Genomic DNA, 26,393 nt, shown 5'->3' with positions numbered 1-26,393 from the left:
CTCTCATCTCAAATGAAATTCTAAAATATTCTAAATATCTAAACTTGCCCGTCTCGTTTTTTCTCAGCCTTAAGGATTTTTGTTTTGAATATCATGAAGCAGCACTGGACTAGGAGTGAGAAAACATAAGTTAAGTCTTGCTTCTGTCTATTTTGGACGCTGGAAAAATCTCAGTAAGCCAGTAAGCATGTGCCTTATTCAAGGACTGATGGATGAATTAGCAACTGGGTGCATGAATGTCACTGTTTACTCATCTACTTCAGATGGATCACCGGTCTTTTGGAAACCTGATTTCTTCAGGTTTATAATCTGTTATCTTAAATTTGTTATAACCTGTTATCTCAAAATTAAGAGAAACATTGGGTACTTATACTGTGCCAGGTATTTAAAAGGTATTTTAAATATATAGAGCCATAAATATACAGATAATTATATGGTTATAATTGAGTCATTAAAACAATTACCATTAACCTCATTTTGCATCAGAGGAAAACTGAAATTCACGAATACTATGTAACTGGCCCAAAGTCACATAGTGGGAAAATGGCAGAACTTATTTTCAATTCCAGTTCTCTGGGACTGAATGCTCTGACCTCTTTGTCACATGACTTCTCATGGTCCTTCTCGTTCTTTATCTCTGTGTGAACTCCATGCCGCCAATCGGTGCTTGCTTTAAGGTAAAGAATGCATTAAATCTTAGTAGCTTCACATGCTTTGCAGTGTCTTTAAAGAAAGTATGCAGAATTCAGAAGAGGTAGGGACTATTTTTTATAATTAACAGGCAAAAGGAATAGTTGTGTTATTGAGGACACAGATAGGTATCTCAATTAAAAAGAAAAATTATAGTCCTTCTAAATGTTCATTCACAGTAGACACTTTGGAATGTCTTGTTGAATGGCATTTAAAACTCTGCATAGAGTTATACATCATGTTCAAGAGACTTTCCTTTTATCTCTCTGATTCACTGGACTTTCAATTATTCTAATAGTCTGACATATATCTGGATTTATAAGTAATCTCTCAGAGTGCCCTGCAACTATTTGCTATTCCCTAAAATTTCCCATTTCTGGCTGCTGAAAGAATACAGTTCAGCAGGTAGGTTTATTTTAATGCTTCTCTCAACCTACAAACCAAAGGTTAGTGACAAGAGGGTAAGTCAGACTTCAGATTCCTTCATTTTTTTGCTTGCACCCCAAAAAATGTAGTTTTAAAAAATGGTGGCATATTATACTTTTAGAACAGTACTTTAAAGGCCCCAGGCATAATATTGATTATTTTCCAAACTTGTTTCACCTAGTTTGCATGTATTCTTCTTTTATCAAATGAATTTAGAAATGGAATGAATTTATTTTGCTTGTTTTAAGAGGTGATCTCATACAAAAATATGACAAATTCTTTAGGGTTTTCTATTAGAATCTAGCTTAAATGTAAACAGGACACATCACTGAAAGCTTTGAAATCAGTTATCAGGAACATCCTCTGCAGTATAATCCCAGTTAACTAAAAGTAAACTACCTTCTGCCCATGCCCTCCGATCCCCATCCCATTTTCCTCAATCCTAGTCCTCAACCTTGTCATTTTTCTGAATGTCTACTATGATCTTTAGATTAATGATGTTTGGAATGATCATGTAAGGACGTCATAACATCAGAGTCATCAAGAAAGATCAAGTAGCATTTAATAACCATGTTTCCAATGACAAGAAAGCTAATAACATTTTGTAATGCCAATTAAATAAGAAGTACGAAAATAAAAATAGCAATAGAACTCATTCTTAAACAACCAGAACTCCAGCTAAACAGAACAACCCATTTACCAAGAAATCTGGTTAATCATATTTCTAGTGCATTTCATACTTTAATTCACAAGGTCAGGCATATCCTGCTGTCCCTGAAGTTAATTTTGGGTTGATTCATGTATAAACAGGTATTACAGGGAAACCAGGCCAAGCGTTCCTGCAGAAAGCCAGTGGATTTTTATGTCTCCTCTGCCCACATGGAGGGAGGCAGGAGGGGATAGAGAATAAAATGATGCATATAGACCTCTGGGGTCAAACGTCAAGTTCTACGGAGGTTCAGTTCACACTGCTCCACTTATTCAACCCGACTACATCATAGCAAAGAGCACGATGCCATGAGCCAGATGTAAATACTCTATTTTGGAGCTGTCAGACATTTTTGGTGGTTCACCAGCCTGACCTTCAAAATCATGTTAGTGACATTTATTTCAAGCCTAAAAGTTTCATGGCAGAGAATTTAAACACTGTAAGCATAGAAGTGGTGAGCTCTTACATCAAAGTTCAAATATCTACTTAAAAACAAAAAATAAAAATAAAAAAATTTGGTCTTTCCACTTAATTTTAAAATCTGTTCTTTTATAATCAGGGAAAAGGGAAATAAAAAAGCAGAGAAAGTTGCCTTTTTATTTCATGACATCAAATTTTATGAAATTTAAAACTGAAGCTAGGGCACTAATCTTTTTTTACATATAAACAGGTTTCAAAAAATTAAAGTTTAGTTTTACAATGTTGATTGTTCCACATGAGGCAAGTTTTTTTTTTTTTTTTCTTTTCCTGTATGTGTTTTCTATTTATTTTGTGTTCTCAAAAGCATCTAAAAAACTCGGTCATAAAAGTAAAGTATACAGTGTGGATTTTTTTCTAAATACCTCAAGTGTTTTTGTAGCCAAAACTGTCTGCCGTCTTTCCTTTGGAGAACCACGAACCCTGAGTTACCCTCTAAATGAGGCATACAACTATCTTTCTTCAGCGATGCCATTCTAGAAAATTAGGTTATATGTTGTCAGAGTAAACCATATAATACATTTGCAGGGAGAAAAAAAAAAAAAAAGACAATGTGGCCGGGCATGGTGGCTCATGCCTGTAATCCCAGCACTTTGGGAGGCCAAGGCAAGTGGATCACCTTAGGTCGGGAGTTCGAGACCAGCCTGACCAACATGGAGAAACCCCATCTCTATCAAAAATACAAAAATTAGCTGGGCGTGGTGACACATGCCTGTAATCCCAGCTACTCAGGAGGCTGAGGCAGGAGAATCGCTTGAACCTGGGAGGTGGAGGTTACAGTGAACTAAGATTGTACCACTGCACTCCAGCCTGGGCAACAAGAGTGAAACTCCACTCAAAAAAAAAAAAAAATGACAATACATCTATACCTCAAGAAATGGAGGGTAAGCCCTCCCACAGATTTCTCCAAATATTTTGGCCTCTTCAACTCTGATTACACTTCCAAACAGGTCAACAGTAAACATGTAAGGACCTTCTAATGGTTCATATGTGCCAGTGTCCTTTTTTTTTTTATTTTTGAGACGGAGTCTCGCTCTGTCACCCGGGCTGGAGTGCAGTGGCCGGATCTCAGCTCACTGCAAGCTCCGCCTCCCAGGTTTACGCCATTCTCCTGCCTCAGCCTCCCGAGTAGCTGGGACTACAGGCGCCCGGCACCTCGCCCGGCTAGTTTTTTGTATTTTTTAGTAGAGACGGGGTTTCACTGTGTTAGCCAGGATGGTCTCGATCTCCTGACCTCGTGATCCACCCGTCTCGGCCTCCCAAAGTGCTGGGATTACAGGCTTGAGCCACCGCGCCCGGCCATGCCAGTGTCCTTAAACAGTTGTATCTTGAGGAAAATATCTTGTCTTTATCTCCTTTTGTATCTCCCACAGACAGCGCTCCGCCAGGAAGTATTTAAGAAGTACTTGTTGAAGTAATTTTTCTTCAAAACCACAAAGCTACACACACACCCACATACATGATACAAAGTTGCCCTACGGAGATAGAAGGGGGCTATTTCGTCACATAGCAAGGATGATCCATCTAAAAGAAGGAAGCTCAAGGGCTGAAATTGAATCAAGAGGTACTTCTCCAGGCACTAAGAAACTGTCACAGTACTATCCATAGAGTGGAAAACAATGAAGTACTCGTTGACACTTGCACTTAACACCTGCTGGCCCACCCAGCTAAGTGGGCCAGCAGAGTAATGCAATTATCCAGGTGACTCATGGAAATAAGCCATTTTTAGCTGAAATATCTAAGCAGCTCAAGCTAAAGTAGGTTGTTACCTAGGTCATTCAGGCAAAAGCAGGTTGTTTTGTTTAAATTTTCTGGTGGTAGGGGAAAGCGTGGAGGCAAACTGAACAAGAAGTTCAGCAAGAAGCTCTTTCGAAACCTCAGAATTGCTGCTTATGACATGCCAGGTAGGCTCCATGTGATGCTGAAAGGAGAAGGAATTAACATTTTAGTTGTCTCTTATTCTACTGCATGCACATACAGACATAGTTTTAATGTGAAACCAGGAGCTTTTGATCTTTAGAAGAAATGACGTTTTATCATCAGCGATCAGTGAAAAGAACTCTCTTTTTTTTGATACAGGGTCTCACTCTTATGCCCAGGCTGGCATACAATGGTGTAATCATAGCTCACAGCAGCCTCAACCTCCCGGGCTCAAATGATCCTCCTGTCTCAGCCTCCCAAATAGCTAGGACTATAGGTGCAAGCCACCATACCTGACTAATTTTCTTATTTTTTGTAGAGGTGGAGACTTGGTATGTTACCCAGTTGGTATTGAATTCCTGGGCTCAAGTGATCCCCCTGCCTCAGCCTTCCAAAATGCTGGGATTATCGTCCTGATTTTTAAAATTCTGACTGTTCAAGCACTGAAAGGTGCTTCAAAGACATCAGTTCATTTAACAATAGGTCGTGAGGCAAAAACCATAGTAAAGTTTCTGGTCCTTGTGGAAAGAAACATTTAAGGCTGTGCTGTTCATGTTGAATACATCTGATGCTCATGAGTCTTTACACATACTACTAAAAGGGGGATTGATGATAGTCACTGGGGGAATTCCGCGCTGGCATACAGCTTTCCCCTCTTAGGGTCTGCCAAACCTGTTTCTTTACTTTCCATGCTATTTCCTGCCAGGGTTAGAAACCATTTTGCTTTTCTGGCTCTCTATGGCAGCATTGCTTGGACTTGTGTCTCAGTAGGATGCTCTATGTTTTATCTGCATGCTTTTCTCACTGCAAGCTCTAAAACCACAGGCTGCACCAAAGAAACCATTGTGCTTTTCCAGACCACAGCAAGCTCAGCTTCAGTGAAAAAGGACAGACAGTGATACAATAGGCTAGGGCAGTATGAATAAGCTGCTCCAAGGAATAAGGACATTCAAGCTCTAGAGACATCTCTTGGCCACAGATCAGTTCCACTGTTAACCCCTTGATAGTTAGTGGTCCACAGTATAGACTCTGGAGTCAGGTTAGACAGACATAGGATCCCACTTCTTTCATTTACAAGTGAAATGACTTTTAAAAAGTTTCTTTAACCTCTCTAAACCTCATTTTTTTCATCAGTAATATCAGAATACCTATAAAAACAGCATTGATTGGTTGTTTGGAAGATCAGACGAGATAATGTCTGTAAAGCATTAAGCATATGGATGGTACATAATCCACTTTCCAAAATGGTGACTACTTGATCACTACCATCATCACTTCCTTCTCAGCGCTTTAGGACTTGTCCCACTTATTACTCCTCATGAACAGAATCTGCTCCCTGGAACATCACAAAAGGAAACCCAGGTGAATCATTTTCCACTTTCTTTTGCAACCCCAAATTAAATTCATGGTACGACTGACATTCTCTAAGATATTTAACTAGTAGTAATATTAAGAAAACCAGGAATAAAATTCCTTCAACCTATAGTCTTCATCTTTTTTGGTGTTTTTAATCCCTCTGACACAATCATAGCCATTCATGAATTTGTATAGCCAGACTTGGAAAGGCTAAAAGACTAAAGGAAAGAGTTACCTTCAGTGACAAAACAAAGGCAAGTTGTGCTGGACATTTAACTAATGGATTGGCATCCTGGGGATTGGAGTTCAGGTTATCAAGATGAGATAGAAGGAAGGAGAGAAGAAGGAGGAGGAGAAGGAGGAAGAGGAGGAGGAGGAGGAAGATAAGGAGGAGGGGAGGAGGAGATTCTAGGTAGTGACAGCAAAGAAGAAATTAGAATCCTGATTCCACTAGACCTATTTCTTAAAACAAGAGGGAGACGTGGTTGCCTAGAAAGCATCAATGTATCTAAAATGTAAGAGAGTATTTTATAACAAGACTGTCCTAGAAAATTTCGACTTGGGTGTTACTACCATTGCGACAACAAATCCTTTATATATATTAGAGTTTGGACTGCCTTTGTTTAATCTAGTATGAAGCCCCTTTCTATAAGACCTCCCTGTTCATTTGCATTGAGTCCCCATTGCTAGTTGTCTGAACCAGGTGTTCAGGTAACATTATTAGCCTTTAGAAATTTCACTTCTCTTTTAGAACTGAAAAATCTGTTATGTTTTTTATTTTTCTACATGGCAAACACATTTTGATATTCACCTCAGTTATACCACGGTTACATATCAGGGTATTTTTGATTTAAAAATTATCAGGTTACATTTCCGTTATTTGGTATTTGGTCACTGATAAGAGATCTGCCACTTCTAAATTCCAATATGACAGATAACTAAATCCAGCAGATTTGCTATTTATAAATTCTTACCTATCACAATGACTTCAAGCTAAGAAGAATGTGGTCCTTCAATTACATACAAATTATCTTCTCTACTATCTGCAAAAGAAATTAGAATAAAAATTAAATTGAAAAACTATGTCTTCAATTAAAGAAAAAAGCCCCAAAGGAAACTTACTTCTATAATCAACAATATAATGCTTTATTAAAATCCCATTAAGCTGTACTGTTTATCATGTTGCTCGCCTGCTTAAAGCCTTTCAACTACTCCCCCTTCCTTTCTGCAAGATTGTGATGCCCAGCATGATTTTGTCCCTCCATATCTCTCCAAACTGACATTTTGCCAATCTCTCCCATGCTTCTTCTCTCCCTTTCTCCAGCCACACAAGCCTTCATTCAATTCTACCAAAGGACTAAATCCCTTTCTACCCCAGGCCCTTTGCATGTACAAATATCTTTACTTAGGTGCTTACTTCTCAGATCATCCCATCCCCTACTTTTCCTTTACCCTATTGCACAGGCTCCTCGATCCTGTACTTACCCATTATAGTAGATGTTCATAATCACAATTAATCCACTATTGGAGTGCTATCTCTCTCCCTGATAGACTCAGATTTTCAAGAAAGTAGATACTTTATTCTTCATTACTGTATCCTCTGCTCCTAACAAGAAAGCACATAATAGGTGCTCACTAAAAAGCAACCAGCTGATGGAATAAATAATAGAAATTTTAGTGAAACCTATAACATTATATTGCCCACATTTACAACTTCTTCCTTGCTTAACTGAAAGTATCACAGCCCTTCTATGTAGCTGGAACTCTTTTATAGGTACCTAGAGGGAGCAAATGTCAATAGTCCTTTTTTTAAGTCCCAAAGGAAATGATTACTGTAACAGATTCTTGAGGGCAGAACTACCTTGACTCAGATCTGCTTCACATGAAAAGATCCCAGATTTTTATTAAAATTCCTTGGCTCTCTGTCTGTCCATTTCAACTGGAATTCTCTCTACTCACCTAACCAAGCCCATGAAAGATAAAACACTTGCTTTTCAAAGTTGAATGGTCATTTTTTTATCTTTATAAAGGAAAATACTGACAACTGAGAAACTGGTTCCTTATAAAATTCTTATCCATTTCCCCTCTTTCATTCTTTCTAAGTAGTTATGATGTCACGAATTCAACTCTAGTGTCCCATCAACTGCTATATCCAAGAACTAGAACTACTTTGCAAATGCTCAAATTATAGTGAACATCAGATAAAGCATTTGTTATCTCCTGTTCTCTATTTTTGGGGGCCATAAGTAACTGAGCACAAGCAGTGCTACCCACTGCAAGCAACAAAATTCATTCTGGAAGTTTGAATGTGGGAAGAAGAGTCTTGCAGTTTCGGGAATGTGCTAGTCACATAAGTTATCTTCTTAACAATCCAAGTTGACCAGAATATCATGACCAGCCAAGGTTCCTCTTGTGAACAGCATTTTCCCACCAAAATGTCTACTATACAGTGGTGCTATTATTTGCCATCCATATCTGGTTAGCACTAAAATAGAAAGGTAAACCAATCATTTCTTGTGAGGTTTTTTAAAACAACTTGCACAATCATCAGACAACTCTCAAATGGCCTGTCCCAAGATTTAAGACACAAGATTCTTTCAAATAAATAAAATGGAAACACTATTTCCGACAGCCCAAAGAGAGGTTTGTTGATACTGGTTTCCTTCAAGCTGTCCTTTGATCAAATCGAGTCAACAGCACAAGTGTCTTCCCAGCCTCAAGAGAGGGTTAGTTCAGGGAACAATACAGTTTACACAGGATCAGTTGCCAAAGTGTGAGCTTCGGCTTGGCTCCACTTCTCTTATGAAAGGAAATAATGGAAAGTCTCTTCACATTGGAGATTCAATTAAACCTGATTCAACTATTTAGACTGTGACTACCCAGAATGGAGTGAAATTGAAATATAGTTAATATAATCCCTTTTGCTCCTGGACCTCAAACTCCTGCCTCTCTCTAACACACACACACACACACACACACACACACACACACACACACACACACACACACACACACTCTTTTACCTCATTAACTCATATTTAAAGACACAGCTCAGGCTTCCTTTTCTGAGTCTACCTCCTACCCCCTATTCTGGTAGGACGACTCTACTCGGCGTTCCATAGAACCGTGCTCACTGCTATCATACAACTTACAATTTGTTTTAAGTTACCTGTCTGTTTTCCTTTTGCCTTAAAAAGACTGTGAGCTGCTTAATGGCAGATCTTATTTTATTCATCCTTATATTTAAGCACTCTGTTTTGTTCCTGGCCAATAACTATTTGATACAAGAATGAATTAAGGAATTATACTAAAAGATTCACTTTGGAGTCTCAAAACAGCTAACAAGGTAACTTTCTTACAACTGAGGATATCTTTTTCCTGTTATCCTGAAATCTACAGCCTGAAAGTACAAACTGAGATTACTGACTCCACTTAACTTTTTGCAGATGCTGTAACTTCAGATACTAGGGAGCAGTGCTGCTCCCTAGTATCCACTCAGCCTGTCACATCAAGGAGGCACAGCATGCTCCTCCTGCCTCCCCACAGCTGTTTCCATGCCTCTGATCCACTGTCTTGTCACTTCCTTGAAACTCTCCATTCATCGGCATTGCTTCCATCCACTCTATCCACCATCTACCAACATTCAGTGCAGCCCCATATATTCTCTTGTTAATTGGTTTATAGTTGTAGTAGTCCATTTTCACACTGCCAATAAAGACATACCCAAGACGTTGAAAAAAGTCTTAAGAAAAAAAGAGGCATAATGGACTCACAGTTCCATGTGGCTAGGGAGGCCTCACAATCATGGCAAAAGGTGAAAGAGGAACAAAAGCACACCTTCCATGGTGGCAGGCAAGAGAACAGGCTCCCTTTATAAAACCATCAGATCTCAAGAGACTTGTTCACTATCACAAGAACAGTACAGGAAAAACCTGCCTTCGTGATTCAGTTACGTCCCACTGGGTCTCTCCCATGACATATGGGGATTATGGTAGCTATAATTTAAGATGAGACTTGGGTGGGCACACAGCCAAACCACATCATAGTTATTCTCTTCTGTATTCTCCCCCATCATCTTAGGCAGCTCCACCACCAACACTGAAAAATCATCTAAGCACCCAATTCCTTGACCTCCTCTGTTTCACTGTCTTATATCCAAGCACTAAATCTTGATTCTTTGGTTTACTTGCCTCCTCCTGTCGGTCTTCCCCTGCATAGGAATGCTGATTAGGAAAGGAGGAAATGATTGTGTAGAGACAGGGCTTTCCCTGAGGCTAAGAATCCTAGGCAAAACAGAAATTGTCTATGAGCCATGGAACAAAGGGAAATTGGTCATTCATCTTGGGCAAGGAAGACCAAGAAAGTAAATACGGGTTCAAAATATCAAGTACAGTGAAAGAAGATAAAATTAGTCTGAGTGGTAAAAATCTAGAAAAATAAGGTAGAAGGAGTCATGGTTTTCAGCACTCCCTTAGTTGCCAAAAAGACCTGGTAACTGTCAATTTTTCAGCTAACTCTCACATTTGCCCTTTTCACCCTCTTCCCCACCTTTGGAGAGAAACCTGACTCTGCCAGTCAGTCTTAAGACTTTTATGATACAGAATGAAAGGAAGGGTATAACGAGCCAGGAGAAAGAACTGGGGAAAATTAGTAGGAGCATTATGAATAGGACTGCTCTTCTTGAGGGCTGGATTGATAGCAGGGAATGGTAGGGTGGGAAGTACAAGGCTCCAGCAGTAGCCTGGAGAATTGAAAAGGAAAGAAAAAAATGCAAAAATCAGATCCCCATATGTCCTCCAAGAAATGCAAATGGAATTCCTAAGAGAGTGTGTGTGCGTGTGTGCGCGCGTGTGTCTGTGTGCGTATGTGTGTGTGTTTATCTGTACTTCACTTCAGTCCTGAACCACCTAGCTCACAATCTCAATTAACTTACTTTGTAATCCAACATGGAGTTTTGGTATCAGACAGTGGACCAGAATGAGTGAGGACATTTAGGATGCAGAGTATTCCATGGAGTGGCCAGCTCCTGAGTGAGCAGAGAGCTGAGAAGGCACAGAACCAAGTTGGGCAGACTCAACCTCCCACTACTGCTAGTTTGCAGAGTACTAATCCCTAACCTGGATCAACCCAACCATCTGTTTCTGTGGGCTTGCTCCCAAACTACCAAATGCAATTGGAGAAAATTGGCGGAAAAACAAATTTACAATTTTCAAGCTCAGCTGGACCATCCGTGTTGCTCAGCAATTCTTTTACTTATCCATGATTGGTTCCTTTTTCCACTTTCAATAGCAGCATTGCCAATATGTTATCTTCTTTTTCAGGACTCCAACCTACTTTCTCCATTCATGCATGCAATTCGACAACCATTTATTGAGCACTTACTATATTCTGAGTACTTTTATAAGGATTCGTAGATGATAAAAAATAGTCACAAATTCTTCAAATTCTTCATCAAAAAGGCAGAGTCTGTTTCGCTACTTCCCAAATCTGGCCAGACTACCTGATTTCCTTTGGCCAATACATTGCATCAGAAATAATGTTGCACTATTTTCAAGCAAGGTCTCAAGAGTCCCTGCAACTTCCTCTCACCCTCTTGGAACTCTGGTACCACCAGGTTCCGAAAGCCCCAATATAGGTGCCTTGAGGATGAAAGACAACATAGATGGAGACACACCATCAACTCAACCATCATAGTTAAACCTATCCACCAATCAACCCACCACCTAAATATAGCCACCTGAGGGAGCCCAGGTGTGACCATAGTCCAGGCCACAGAATTCATTATTAGTGATTTATTGTGCGGTACTTCACTCTGGCCTGTGAACTCCTCCTCACCTAGTCCACCAAACATGAACTTTTGTATGTATGTCTAGTCAATGTAACTTCTGCTACAACAGAAAAACACAGAAATCATAGTGGTTTTACATAAGAGCAGTTTCTTTCTTTCCCTTTTACGTCTAATCAGCAGCTGACTGGCTTTTCAAGATTGTTACATTCCATCGTTTAGGAACCCAGGTTTTTTCCATTTGGTGTCTCTATCTTCTCTAAGTCCTCAGAGTCCCTTCCATTTAACCGGAAAATGGGAGATACTTAATGAGAGACAGGCAATATATGAGAGAGGAAGTAGAAGATTACATGAAAATTTGTTAAGGATCAGGAGTGAAATAAATCTGCCCACATTCTCTCGCCTTGACAAGGACATCTGAGAAATAGTCTCTATGCCTAGGAAGAAAAGAGGATTTGTTTTCGGGAACATATAGCAGTCTCTGCAATTATCTACCCTTTGTCACCAAGTGGATATTTCACTCTTTATTTCAAACATTAACTCTCTCCCCAGAGAAGACAACCTAGCAATGCATCCAATCATTCTAATCAGCTCAAAGTTGAAGATCCCTGGGCCAGATGCAGTATTTTCCCTTAGGTCTGAGAGAGGATTTTATGGACCAGCAATTTATATTCTAAAAAATAATCTCTGAATGGTGGAACAGGGGAAGGATAGTTGCAATAAAAATTCACTTTTGGAAAATGAAAGAGTGAAACACACACAGCAGTCACCAGTTCCTAGCAATTCTGAAATTCTGCTGGGTGGGCAGGAAAACCCTTTGCCCTGGAGTAAGGAAACATCCTAGATTAGATTGATTTTATTCTCTGAGAAGAACTCTCTTATCCATTGTTCTCCATTGGCCCTGGATCCACCATCTCTGGAAGATTCTTCCTTGTCCATTATCCTCCATGGCTACATATAAGATAGGCTTTTGGGAATATGCCTTCTTTGATAATTTTAGTCTTTGTAGGAACTTCCTGCTAGGGCAAACATTGAACCCATAGTTTGTATTCAGGTTTGAAAAAATCAAAGTCTTTTTTTTTTTGCTTTAATCTCATGAATTTTTAGCAGCACAATTCACATAAAAACTTAGTAAGCTTCTGATCTGTTTGCTTTCAGTCCCTTCCAAATACTAGTGGCCTAACAATTCTTTCTTCCATATAATTCTAAAGCCTATATATTTCTTCGCATCTGTGTATTTCTTTGCTATCTCACTTTCTTGTTATTCTCTTTCATACATTAATGGCAGCTATCTTTAGCTTATCTGAAACGAAAATTTCTCTAAGTGGAATGTTAGCATAAGGCTGAGGTTTTTCTTTGAATGAAAAGCCTCATTGGACCTCTGTTGCCCAAACTGTTTCTCAGTTTCCTCTCTCACTATTTGAGATATGAAAGCACTCAACTTTGCTAGCCCTCATAAGACCTCTGTTTTCTCCCCATTTCCTTCTAACTTTGCTTTAATATCAGCCTATTCTTGCCTAACCTCATTTCTTTCTTATAACACTTAGGGCAGCTAATAGTGGCCAACACACACTCTCATTTTGACCCTTTTCAACAATTTTCTCTAGCAACAAAGTCAAGGTCCTTCAAACTCTGGCTCCAACACCCTTTTCTGTCTCACTCTACTCCATTATTTATCATGTCCATCAATCCCGTTTATGATCCAGACCTCTGAGCTGTTCCCTGTTTCCCAGACATCCCATGTCCTTTCACATCACACCTTTGCCTTTGCCGATCTCTGGTGATTAAAAATTCTGACATAAGTGTAAGGTTCTTCTTAAATATATCTTCTCTGAATTTGTCCACAGCCATGTCTCATCCAATGACTTCAGTCAAAATAAGTTTCTTCATCCTCTGCTGTCTGTCCCAAAACAACTTGATTTTAATCCTAGTAGAATATAGAATAACATTATTATTATAGTTTATATAATTATTTTTGTCCCTCAACTTAACTCTTTACCATTAGTTACTAAAGAAGAAGCATTTGAGGTTACATAACTTTGTGGCCCTGGTATATAATATGGATAGTGGGAGCTCAGTTAATGTTTGTTAAAATTAAATAGATGCATAAAAAGTTAACAGTATTCTAGTCAATTGAATAATTCTGCCCACCCACATATCCTCAATCACCATGAGCAAATCAAGTATGCAACCATCTACCCTGATGGTTAATTAGGCCAAAACAACCAAGCCAGGATAGGACAATCAGATCATTTTGCAATGAGAGAACCATTCTAATTTTTTTTCAGAGTATTGCAAGAGAGAAGTTCCTAACAATGCACAGATGGCCTAAAAGAGCTGATGCACTCCATCTCCAAAGAGCAGACACTTTATTTTCTTGTTGTCACCAAGACAAGACTCATTATCTAATTTTGTGCATCTGTCTTAAAGTTATTTTATAAGTACAGATCGTTACTTTAAAAGGACAATTTTTGGTAACTGTTTAGAACTACTTCATTTAAATGCATGAAATCATGAAAATGTAATGCACTTTCAATGCATGAAATCATCGAGAAATGCAGAGAGGCACAGAACAATGGATATCTTTAGATGATTTTCATTGATACTGCTTTGGATTCCTGTTCATAGCACAAAGTTCTTGAAGAACATGGAATCTCATTTTGTGAGGGTTACAGATATGTATGTAACATATTCCATTATGTATCTTTTATTTTCCACTCATGTTTATTTTGATAATATTTTGAATTTTAATAATTTCACATGTGATTTCTGGTTGTGTTTTTCTATTTTTTCTTAGACCAATAGCTTTTTAGAGCCAGAAGAAACCTAAAAATCCTACAGCCCTATCCCTTTATTTTGCGGAAATTCTAAAAGGTCAAGTAACTTGCCCAACATTGAGTAATAAGAAAACAGTAAGATTAACAACCAGGTTTCCTGAATCCACTAAAAATGGAAGTGGCATGATAAAACTAACATTTACCAAAGCCATGTTAGTATTTGTTTGTTCTACTTTCAGTTCAGTTCAATTAAATAATTTTTTCCATTTATAGTCATTGGAGTGAAAACATAATACTGCTTTACTAAATTGGCTAAGGACTATGTAAAATATATGTTTGCCATAATTCTACCAAAGGATCTGTGACTTTTAAAATTCCTGTTCTTAGTCAGACTAGAGATTTACTTCATATTTCAACACATTTGCTTTTACACACACACACACACACACACACACACACACACACACACACATTTAGTAGCCCAGGTTAACTGGCAGATGATTCCTTAACTAATGTTCATGACTAACCAACAATCTTACTCTGTCTGAATGCTTCAGATGCAGCAGCCACTTTTTTCTTGGTGATTTAATTGCTTCCTTCCATTTAATTACTTTGAGGATTAACTGTGGGCAAATGTATTCCAATAATAGGCCAATCTACAAAGAGCAGGAAGCTTTCCTTATGGTCCCAAGGGAAATTTAGCACTTCCGATTGTAACTGAGTTACAGCTCTCATGTTTCTTTTAGCCCGTAAGCCATGTGTGTCACCTTGCCTGTTTGAGTGTAAAAAAAATGTCACGGGTTGCACTGTTTACATGCTAGCATTTGTACACAATTTCTGGCAGAGTAAAGAGGGCTATTCTTAATCTGGGCCATACAGGAAGCTATTTCTTTCCAAATCAAGTCATTAATTCTTAAACAAGCAAACACTACAGCCAAGACAAAAATCAATTTGCAAAAAGGGGAGGCTTTTTTCCAAACTCTCCAGCAGTCGTTGGGGAAGATGCTTTTACAATCTAGTGCTTTAGAGTATTACAGTATTAGGTTAGGTCAATCCTATTTTTCTAGTTGGATTTATTTTGAGAGTCAAGGTGATGAGTAGTTTTGAATACTATCAGCAGCATTTCTATCAGCAATGTTTTCACTACCAGAAGAAATAGTTCTTATTCTAAATAACAAGCATAGAAATCTGTCCAGTGACCTTCATTTGACCTCTTGGCCACATGTGTCTGGGTATCTTCCAATGGTTGAATGCTCTATGAGGGCGGTTTCCAAACTTTGCTGCAAATTAGAATTACCAAGGGAGCTTTTTAAAATCCCAGTGTCCGGGTTGCACCCATCCCAATTAAATCAGAATATCTGAAGGGTGGGAGCCAGCATTATTTGTTAATAATTCCCTGAGGACTGCAATGTGCAGAAAAGGCTGAGAGCCAGTGACTGTGACATTTCTGATTCATGATGCTTTCCGGTAGATAGATTCTCAGACTGAAAGATAAAAAGGAAATTTTTTCTCTGTTCTGATATCCAGATTTGTAAAATCAAGAAATATTAAAGATGCATGTATTTATTTGGGAGATATGTTTATTAAAATAGAGGAAAACATTTACATCAATAGTCACGAAACAGTTTATATTCTTCAACCTATCTATTTTAATTCAGAAATTTGTTTGAAACAGGTAATCAAAGATGCATGTCCATAGCAATGTTAAATTTTAAAATATTTTTTTAAATTGTCCTATTACTATGTCATAATTTAATGAATTACGAAATGGCTGTGTGAAGAACTACATTTTTATTAAGTGTGTTTCATTACACAGAAAAGCTCTCTAAATATAACGTTAAGTACAAAAACATAACATGTATTTGCATATATATCATATATATGGACATATACACCTACACATATACATCCATTTATATATCCTATCTATATATCATATATAAATTACATTTGAAATTATCTACATGGACAAATATATATAAATGCCTAAATGCAAAAGGACATATCTGGAAGGTCACACTTTAAATAAGAAAAAGGGTTTACTCTGTACAGAGTAGTGGGGCTGGGCAAAGTGAAGAGAGACTTTTTCTTTGTATTACATGTACTTCTTTATTGTTTGCATTGTTACAATATTAGCATGAGATTATTAACATTTAAAATAAACAGAATTAAAACAAGCCAGAAAAGTAAACACACTTTAATACAGAGAAAAAGATCCAGCAAAATGTAAATGTAAATGGCATCTCTGATTTATCAGACAGAAACACATTTTTTTGTACTTTTTATTAGACTTTAAAATTTTTTTCTCATGATTTTACTAAGCATCTTTTATAATGTGTGAAATAAAAAATATTGACCCTAAACATAGATTACAGGATAAATAGACCCTCACGTTTGAAAGGATTAATTCACATTTCAAAGGGGCCCCTGCCTCACCAGCCAGGCCACAAACAATTTTGTTTCTCATTCAGGTTTTTCCACTAAGGAGTATAAAAGCACATTAGAAAACATTATTCAAATCTTGTTCATCCAGTCATCATCTTTAGTCTATTTCAAAGGTGGCTTTTCCAGGGCCATTAGCCTGTATACTTCACAATTCTAAAAAAGGAGGAAAGGTTCACAGTGAAAAGACATCTGAATATTTCATTCTAATATTCCCACAGTTGAAGCATAAAGATTCTTCACATGGGAAAATCATAGGATAAGCGCCTACCAAATAAGTGAAGTGTAAATTATACCGAAATTGTGCTTATTGTCATAACTTCTATCAAGAATACTTGATTTTGAGGATTTTCAATAAGGTTTGGTTTAAAGAGGTCAAGATCCCTTTATTTGTGGATTAAAATTTACTTAAAATCTGAACACACACTCTCTTGATATAATAATGGCTACTCTAATAAACAATTCAAAAAGTTTTAGTGGTTTAACACTATAGAAATATGTCCTCGTTCATACAATATTTCAGTGCAGGTGTTAGAAGGGTAGCCTTCCAGGGAGTGATTCAGGTTCCGAGGCTCCTCCCATCCCATAGCTGCACCATCTTCTGGGGCCTAGGAATCTTTTATTTCCAGCCAATAGATGGCAAAAGAGAAGGTGGAGAAGGTTCACTGATGGACAGGGGAAACCCTCACTTCTGCTCATATTCTTCAATGGACATACAGTTGTATGTTTGTGTTCCCCTCCCCTAAACTTGTATGTTGAAATTCAAACCCTGAATATGAGAATATCAGGAGGCAGGACCTTTGGAAAGTGATTAGGTCATGAAGGTGGCACTCTCATAAATGCAATTAGTCACTTTATGAAAGAGATCTCAGAAAAATCCCTCACTCTTTCTACTGTGTTAGGACATGGCTCTTTATGAACAAAGAAGTGGGCCTTCACCAGCCATGGAAACTGCCAGTCCCTTGATCTTGGACTTTCCAGCTTCCAGAACTGTGAATAATACATTTCTGTTTGGGTTTTGTTGTTGTTTTGTTTGTTTGTTTTTTTGAGACAGAGTCTCACTCTTTTGCCCAGGCTGGAGTGCAGTGGCACGATTTCAGCTCATTGCGACCTCTGCCTTCTGGGTTCGAGTGATTCTCGTGCCTCAGCCTCCCAAGGAGCTAGGATTACAGGTGTATACCACCACACCTGGCTAATTTTTGTATTATTAGTAGAGACAGGGTTTCACCATGTCGGCCAGGCTGGTCTTGAACTCCTGACCTCAAGTGATCCACCCGCCTCGGCATCGCAAAGTGTTGGGATTACAGGCGTGAGCCACTGCGCCCAGCCCACTTGACTAATATTTTGCAACTAATAATACGTGGTTATCAGACAAGCCATTTATTTGATTTCCAAAGTTCTGCAATCACAATTATATATTGCTTTACAGAATTGCTATCTTCGTAATGGTCACTCAACTTCCCTGTATTTTAATAAAGATAACATTTACATTTAAGATTCTTCTCCATTATAATAATCTCATTGTTCACTCCATACCTGTAGAAATAGGTCTTACCACTTCTTTCCTGCCCTTGTACTTCCCATAAAGCAGTCAAACACTGCCTGTCACAAAGCCCCAGTAAACACAAATGCCACAAGGGACTATTGCTGGGCAAGAGAGTAGAAATGGATCTGGTCAGACCTATCACTGCTACTGGAAAAGCATATGCCCTCCTGAGGGTGAGTCACACATTAAGACCAGTCTATTTTTATGTCTTTAACTTTTATAGCCTAGATGAATCTGGTTTACTTTATTATAATAATTTGAACCCTGTTGTTTAAGTCCATTACCATTCACTGTTGTTGAGATAGAAGTCCTTTGGTGGTATGGAAATATCTAAAAATATTGCCTTTGAATGGAGACCAAAATAAATATAAAATAGTTTTCTATTTCTGTAAGACATAAAACTGCTCTCTATTATCATACCCTATTTCGTACCAGTGGCTAAGAAAATACAATACTTAGATGTTTCTTTGATCTACATTTGGCTTATGTCTTTTTGTCAGAGCTGCAGGCATTTCTCAATTGTGTTTAAGAGAGAAAGAGAGAGAGAGAGAGAATCTGTGATCTGTGAACGTACTCTTAAGTGATACAATCAAAGCTCTGCTGCTGCTTTAAGTTTACCACGGAACTCAGTAAGAGATTTGATGCCTCTATTATTAAGCCCCTATCCGAGGTCATGTTATGGCCATCATTTCCTAAAATATTCTTAAAAATTCATTGTCATTAACAAATATGTAATAATCACTTATGTAAGGCACTATGTTAGGTAACAGGGTAGCAATTGGATGTGGGGAGGCCCCAGACAAAGAAAAGTAAAAGCTGCAACATTTTAACAACCCAAATTTTAGGGTTAATTGCCAACGTGTAAACATTGCCCTGTTATTAACATAAGCTGCAGTTGCATAGAAACTTCATTCTCCTGGTCCAAGTTCATTGTTCTATTTACTGCCTCCTTATCACCTGCCACCAATCTTGGTCTCCTTGATGGCATAGTTGTAGTGTTTTTGCATTGAAATTATCCCTAACTTGAGCCATCTAAACAAGACCTCTCAGTCTTACAACTTTCCTCATTGTTGTTTCAAATCATATATAACTTAATCTATTTCATCTTATTGAAGCTGCTATAGGTATCCTTCCTTCTATGCGGTTTTCTCACTACAGAATGTACCATGTGAAGTTTTAGACTCACTAAATTATTTTAATGTAAAGAGACCATTGGCGGAGTACGGTGGCTCATGCCTGTAATCCCAACATTTTGGGAGGCCAAACCAGGTGGATCACTTGAGCTCAGGAGTTTGAGACCAGCCTGGCCAACGTGATGAAACTCCATCTCTACTAAATATACAAAAATTAGCCAGGCACGGTGGTGCATGCCTGTAGATCCAGCTACAGGAGGCTGAGACACAAGAATCACTTGAACCCAGGAGACAGAGGTTGCAGTGAGCCAAGACAGTACCACTGCACTCCAGCCTGGGCAACAGAGTGAGACTCTGTCTCAAAAAAAAAAAAAAAAAAAAAAAAAAAAAAAAAAATCATCTTTTCTGATCCATTTATAGGGACTGCCATGAAACTGCTGTACAAGTCTCTATTATTATCAATGGTAGAGTACTATCTGCTCACAATAATACTAATAAATAATTTTAGAAAATCAGTTCTATTTTCATGCATTTTCTGGGTAGGACATTTGCAGGGACTGCTGTTTATTGCTGATAAATATAGCTTGTTTATTTAAGCTCTTTACCTTGTTCTAACCCTGCTGAGAGATCTTCTGAAGCAAGAAGCTTTAGAATGGCACAGGCAGGTAATGGGCTGAAAGCACTGGACAACCTCTTACGGGAGGCACCATGATCAGGTAATAAACCAACCACTGTAACTCAAGGTCAAATGATCCTTAATCTAAAAACAATCTCTAAATGACATAAGAACAGCTTTAACCACAACATCCACTGCATTTGAGGCCCTATTTCATCTATCTGCAGAGCAAAGTCAATAATATGAGAATCATAAACCAAGCAGGGTTGCAAATCCTCTTATGCTACCTGCCAGAAATGAAGTGAGTAGGGGAAAGCATTGTTTTGAAATTTCACTTATGCAAAGAAGTGAGAAAATAATTCATAAGGTGATTGTTCTGTGTAAGCAGTGGTCAAATAACGTTTTTTGATGGGAATTGTTTTCTTTGCTTGCTTCCTGAACCCTCCATTTAACATTTCTAGGAAATCATTCTAATGGAAAAGGTCAAATAAATACAAAAATAAAATTAGGCCTATTAATCATATTTTGTAATTGGATAACTCGAACATTTGTATTCAAAGAGAAGCTTCCTAATTCTACCCTATACCTTTAGTTCCTCAGAATTTAAAACAGAAATTAACTTCAATGACTCACATTTCTGTATGGAGTTTTATGCCTCAGAATATGTTATACTTATATTTATTTGTATAACTAAATAACTAAAGGGAAGAAGCAATTATTTGGATAATGTAAAAAAAAATGGAATTTTAACTTCAGTTTGTTAGAGACGAAAGAACTGCAGATTTAATTCTTCTCAAACTTTAATGTGAATACAAATCACCCAGGTATTTTGATAAAACACAGATTCCAGTGTAGCAGGTTTGGTGTAAGGCCTGAAAACCAGCATTTCTAACACGCAACCAAGTGACACCTATTCTCATCCAAGGTTCACACTCTGAACAGTAAGGTTATAGAATTTTCTATTACACCTGCAGGGTTTCCAAAGAACGGATAATGATAGACAAGTGAAAAATTACTTTTTTAGATCTATTTTCTTATTCTTCACTTTCATTGGCATACATAGACATATCTAATGTTTTAAAAAGCAACTAAAGAGTGTGGTTTATCCTTTTGAATGTGTAAAATGATACAAATGCAAAATCATCACTATTATGATTTGTATTAAGCTTTGTATCAACATCTAATGCACCTCTTATTAATTCATGGACTACTAATTTAATCTTCTCACTGTGATCAGTCAACAAGTAAACAACTCTCAGACTGTTAAGGAAATGCAAATTTTAATATAACCAGTTGAAACATTCAGTTAGGTTTCACTGAGTAGTTTATAAGTAATAAAAAGATTGTTTTAAATTGGAAATGCACTAAAAGTAACATTTCCTTTGTTGAGCTAGAAAATTAGCATATTTACTTAAAATGCTGACTCAGACCTTGGATAGGCCATTGACTTCACTGAGGAGTTCAAACTGTGTTAAAGCTTTTAATAAAACTCTGGGGGAAATTCCACTGCTACACAATGAAATTCCATTACGTATGACTTATTTTTGGCTCCCCAGTTGATAATAAAACATATTAAATGGCATTTCCCTTTCTCTTTTTCCAGCGGCTCAGTTTTTATACCACTACTTATGTATTCCTCAAGAATGTTTTAACTTAAAATTATTTTTAATTTTGTTCTTCAAGAAGTACTAAAATACGTAAATTTTGTTATTGTAATTATGTCATAGTGGATTAAAAATTGTGTATTGGCAATTATCCTGCTTAACAATTGCCACAAATATTCTACTGTTTATGGTGTTAAAATGCCAAGGAAGAACTTTATGCAGAAAACGTTCACATTTCTAAAGTGTTGAACATAGTAATCAATATATATTTCTCTGTGACCCTGATCCTTCAATGTTGTTTGAAGATCACTGCAATGGGTCTAAAGACTATCAACTTTAAGAGAAGAAATAACATACATTAAAGAAAAAAGTCAGGCTGGGTACCCTAGCTCACTTCTGTAATCCCAGCACTTTGGGAGGCCAAGGCAAGTAGATCACGAGGCCAGGAGTTCAAGACCAGCCTGGCCAAAGTGGTGAAGTCCTGACTCTACTAAAAACACAAAAACTAGCTGGGTTGGTGGCGCTTGCCTGTAGTCCCAGCTATTTGGGAGACTAAGGCATGAGAATCGCTTGAACCCGGGAGGTTGCAGTGAGCCAAGATCACACCATTGCACTCTAGCCTGGGCGACAGAACAAGACTCAGTATCAAAAAAAAAAAAAAAAAAAAAAAAAGGAAAAAGAAAAAAGTAAGGTTCAATATTTTTATTTATATCAAGTAGCTATTACAGAGTAGACTCTTAATAAATGTTTGATCATGGTATAAATTATAAAATAAACATTTATAGTAAGTTTTACAGTTAGTTTCTCTCACAAAACCAGGTTTAATAGGTAAGAAACACACAGAAAATGTTACCCAGATCCCCTCAAGAAATGACTTTTGTTCCTACTCTACTGGGAGAGCCATCAGCAAGCATCCTTCAACTGACAGCCCTTCAAGGATCACACCCCCCACATCCTTCCCAGGTAGCCCTCATCCAATGACTGATGGAGGCAGGAGTATGAAGGTCCAGGCATTTCAGATCAATGCAGGACAAACCCGACTTTGACTTTTCCCTATGCCATTCTGATTTTGCCTCCTTAGATGTCATGGGTGTTGATACCAAGAGCCTTCTCTAGTAATTCAGCAAATTAACGTTCTGCTTGCCAGAGACCCAACCTGGCACCACAGGCATTATTGTCCTCAACTTACAGATAATAAAACAAAGGCTCAAAGATGGTAAGTGGCTTACCCAAGATGAGGTTGCTGGGACAGCTCTTGTGCTGAGTCCTACTCAATGAAATTTCTAGTTCCTCTCCCATGGGACTTTCATCCCGATGGTCGGTCTGATCCTTGATATTGATTTTATCTGCACTTCAGGAGGTGCACTCAACTAAGGCAGCTTGAGATCCTCTTAGTTATCTTCTAAATGTTTGATGCCAGTTCTTCCTCTCCTCTCCTTCTTTACCTCCACCCCAGGAGGAGCAAAGGAAACTGGTAAACACTTAATGCTGTCTTCAGGCATGTTGCTCTGAAACTCATATCACATTCAGAATGCCTTTGTCCCCAGGACCTTTGGCCACAGGAAAAGCGCAGGCCCTGAGACAGGCAAAGAAGTGGGGGCAGAGCCAAAGTCAGGCATACGCCAAAGTTGAACCAAGGTTCACAACAAAGGAGCAGAGATGCGGTAAGAGTGGGAGAAATACGGGCAGAAGCAAGCATGAGGGCAGGGCAAAGGTAGCAGTATATGTCAGAGACAGAGGCAAGAGAAGGCATGAAACAGAACAACCTCCACCACCACTTCTGGGTTTCTGCACTTTCTCTATCTGAGCCCTCAGACCTATCAGGTCCTGGTTATGCTATGTGAGCCATTACTTACTACTGTGAGCCATTTTCCACTTCTCCAGCTACAGTTCTTCGGACCTTAGGATAGAAGAGTCCTTAAAAGCCCCACATGGAACATGTTCTGTAGATGTGAATAACTTGGAGCATGGTGTGGTATATTTAGTCAAACTGAAAACCAGTCACAAGTCAAACATATTATAGGTGACAAGAATCATTATAAAAGAATTTTGCAAACCCAATCTGTCGTTCTAAAAGTCATTTGAAAATACACATTCCCAATACAAAAAAAAAAGAAAAATGAGAATTGTTTCTTTTGCACTGGTTGTAATAAGATTTGATCTATTTTCCCAGAGAGAAGAATGTGTTCACTGGGGTACATGTTTTGTTTTAGAGGATTTAAAATTGAAATAGTGGAGGAAAAGAAAGAGGGAAAAAACCCAGGTAAAATTCTAAAGTATGAAACCAGTATATAATATACTTAGTGATTTACAGCAGAAAATAATTTAAGAGGCAGAAGGACATAGCACTTAGGTTCCTAGCTGTTTGAACATCAATAGGCCAAAAATACAATTTGATGTTTGCACAAGGAAATGAACACCCCCACATAAACGTCATTGCATCTTGGTGAAACAGAATTCACAAGAAGCATCTTTCATGGAATGTACTACATTGTGCAAAGGGAGTAGGCACTCTGTGTCAAGAAGATACATACTTTTGCAAAAACCCCAAAATCAGGGATAGCACCATGATAAAGAGCATCTGGGTAGAGATGAAAGGAAAGATTGCCAAAATGATATTATTGTTGGTGGTAGGGTTAGGGATGGTTGGTAAAACAGCCATTCCGGGAAGAAAGAATAGGCAATCGTGTCCTAGCATTGATCACAAAGCTGGCACAGACACAGAGGCAAGATACAGAACTGACGAAGATTCTGCTTATCTAAACATCTCCAGGAAGTCACAATCAGCTAAGAGCAAAGCATGGGATACATCATACTAATAACTTCATCTTTTAGAAGACAGAAAAAGTAATGAAGGGAACAGCTTAGGACATAATTCTGGCCAACAGAGAAAGTAGTCATTGGCAAAATGAAAATGGTAGAATCCTTTGCCAGGAGAGGGGTTACCAGTAATAGAATCTCACAGTCTGGAAGCTCTGAACCCTGAGCAAAGTTATATATATGCTCCAAAGTAGAAGAAGATAACTTTCCAGAGGTTCAGAAAGAAGATATGATCTCATAGCCAGAGAAGCAAAGACCGGAGAAGAAAAAGACTAGGCTTTTAAATACACTGATCTGAGAGTCTAATCATGGAAGATGAGGGGGAGGCAGTAAAGAAACCACTTCGACAGCTCAACCAGCTCTTAAACAGAACAATTTTAAAGATGCCATTTTTAAAGAATGGAAGAATGAAAACATAATAAAAACAAGTGAAAACTAATACCAAGAGAATAAAGGAAATATTGTAAAAATTACCAAGAAAGATGAAAATCGGTTTTTTGAAAGTACACAAAAAGCAACAGAAAGATTTGGGGACAATAGTGTAAAGTCTGCAGAAGACAGGCAGAAAGCAAAACTTTTCATGACCTTTCTCTGTTGTAGCAGACCTCTGTTTCACAGTCCAGGATCCCTCCTCAATCTCATGAGGTCTAATGAGCCACAGTGCCCAGCCTGCCTGGCTATGGCCATAAGCATATAAACAAACATACCAGTCAGATTCTTCCCAGGATATTTGATTCATGGATGCTGAGAGAGAAAGAGTTTCTCATCATTTTGGATTTGAATCTAATTCAGTAGTTATCTTCCCTACCAAGTCGAAAGCTCATTCACAGAAAGAGTAAGAGCTCAAATATGGCAAGAAAACTGGGCTCCTGGGGACATCCTCTGAATCCCTGTATCTAGCCATGATTGAAATAAGCCTTACCCCTGAATCCCCCAGCTATGTGAGCCAAGGTATCCCTTTTTGTCCTAAGAGAGCTTAAGTTGGATTTCTTGCATTTTTAATTAAGAGATACTCTATTAATACATCGGTTAAGAAGGTTAATTGTCAGTTTACAAAGGAGAAAGCAAACACTGGGGGGAGGAAATTAAAGTTTAAGCTAGGTAAGGAGGTTGAAAAAAATGCACACTTCAAAGGACTTTGATGACCAAAGAAGGCTCCATTCCACAAGACCAAAAGATGGCTCAGATGACATCCTGACATCAGGGAACTGCAAATAGTCATCTTTGAAGAACTATGGAGAAGAGAAGTCTTGCTGGCAGGTGGAAAAAGGGCAAATACATGTTTCCATTTTCAAAGAGGTGAAAGCAGTTCAATTTATTAAACTATATGCCAAGGCATTGGATAGATCCCTAGCAAAATGTTAGAGTATAAAAGACTGGTAAACACTTATAAAGTGAAGAGATGATCACTAAGGACCAACAGGTTCATGAAGTTCAAATCATGCCAGGATTGTATCATTTCCTTTATATCCATATTTACCAGAGTGGTTGAGGGAAATATTTATTATACCAGGCACGATGCAAGACATTGTTCTGCTATAGTTGAGTATCATTTGGTGGTTGCAGTCATAGTCTGCCTTGTTAATTTTAATATTTACTGTTTATTGACAATCTAATATGTTCCAGAATACACATACAGCTACATGTACACATAATCAATACACACATACACACAAACACACACCTAGTATGCAGCAACATACACACATTCACACACAAACACAAGCACATACATATTCACACAAATACAGCATAACACATATCAACACATGTATACACATACATGCACATACCTACACACATAATACACACAGACATACACATAAACACATGTATATACATAGAATGCATAAACACTGGGATAGACATATAAACATATACACACATGCACACACATGCACATACATGCACATACATATATGTACACACATACACCAGAACAATAATCTAATGTGGCCAATAAATATCCCCATGATATTTAAAATTATTTATAAAATTAAAGTGAGACAATTTGTTCAACGTCACACAGCTAGTAACAGAAAAACAAGGATTTTAACCTAGGATTTTCTGATTCTTTAATATTCCTTGTCAG

General features: G+C 38.0%; 1 long non-coding RNA gene across 1 annotated transcript in view; it reads right to left on the bottom strand.

Annotated features, from left to right (window-relative positions):
- Positions 1 to 6,558: 6,558 nt before the first annotated feature.
- The window catches only part of LOC126930110 (uncharacterized), a 153,131-nt gene continuing 133,296 nt past the window's right edge, over positions 6,559 to 26,393 (bottom strand). The window contains exons 3-5 of the long non-coding RNA XR_007717454.1: positions 13,123 to 13,290; positions 7,064 to 7,184; positions 6,559 to 6,621 (exon numbers count right to left, since the gene is read on the bottom strand). This is a non-coding gene — a long non-coding RNA (uncharacterized LOC126930110). The remainder of the gene's footprint in view (positions 6,622 to 7,063; positions 7,185 to 13,122; positions 13,291 to 26,393) is intronic.

This window comes from Macaca thibetana, chromosome 11 (assembly GCF_024542745.1).
Source record: "Macaca thibetana thibetana isolate TM-01 chromosome 11, ASM2454274v1, whole genome shotgun sequence".
In the NCBI taxonomy this organism is placed as follows: domain Eukaryota; kingdom Metazoa; phylum Chordata; class Mammalia; order Primates; family Cercopithecidae; genus Macaca; species Macaca thibetana.
Note: the sequence above shows the minus strand (reverse complement) of the source record. Positions and strands in the feature narration are given on the sequence as shown.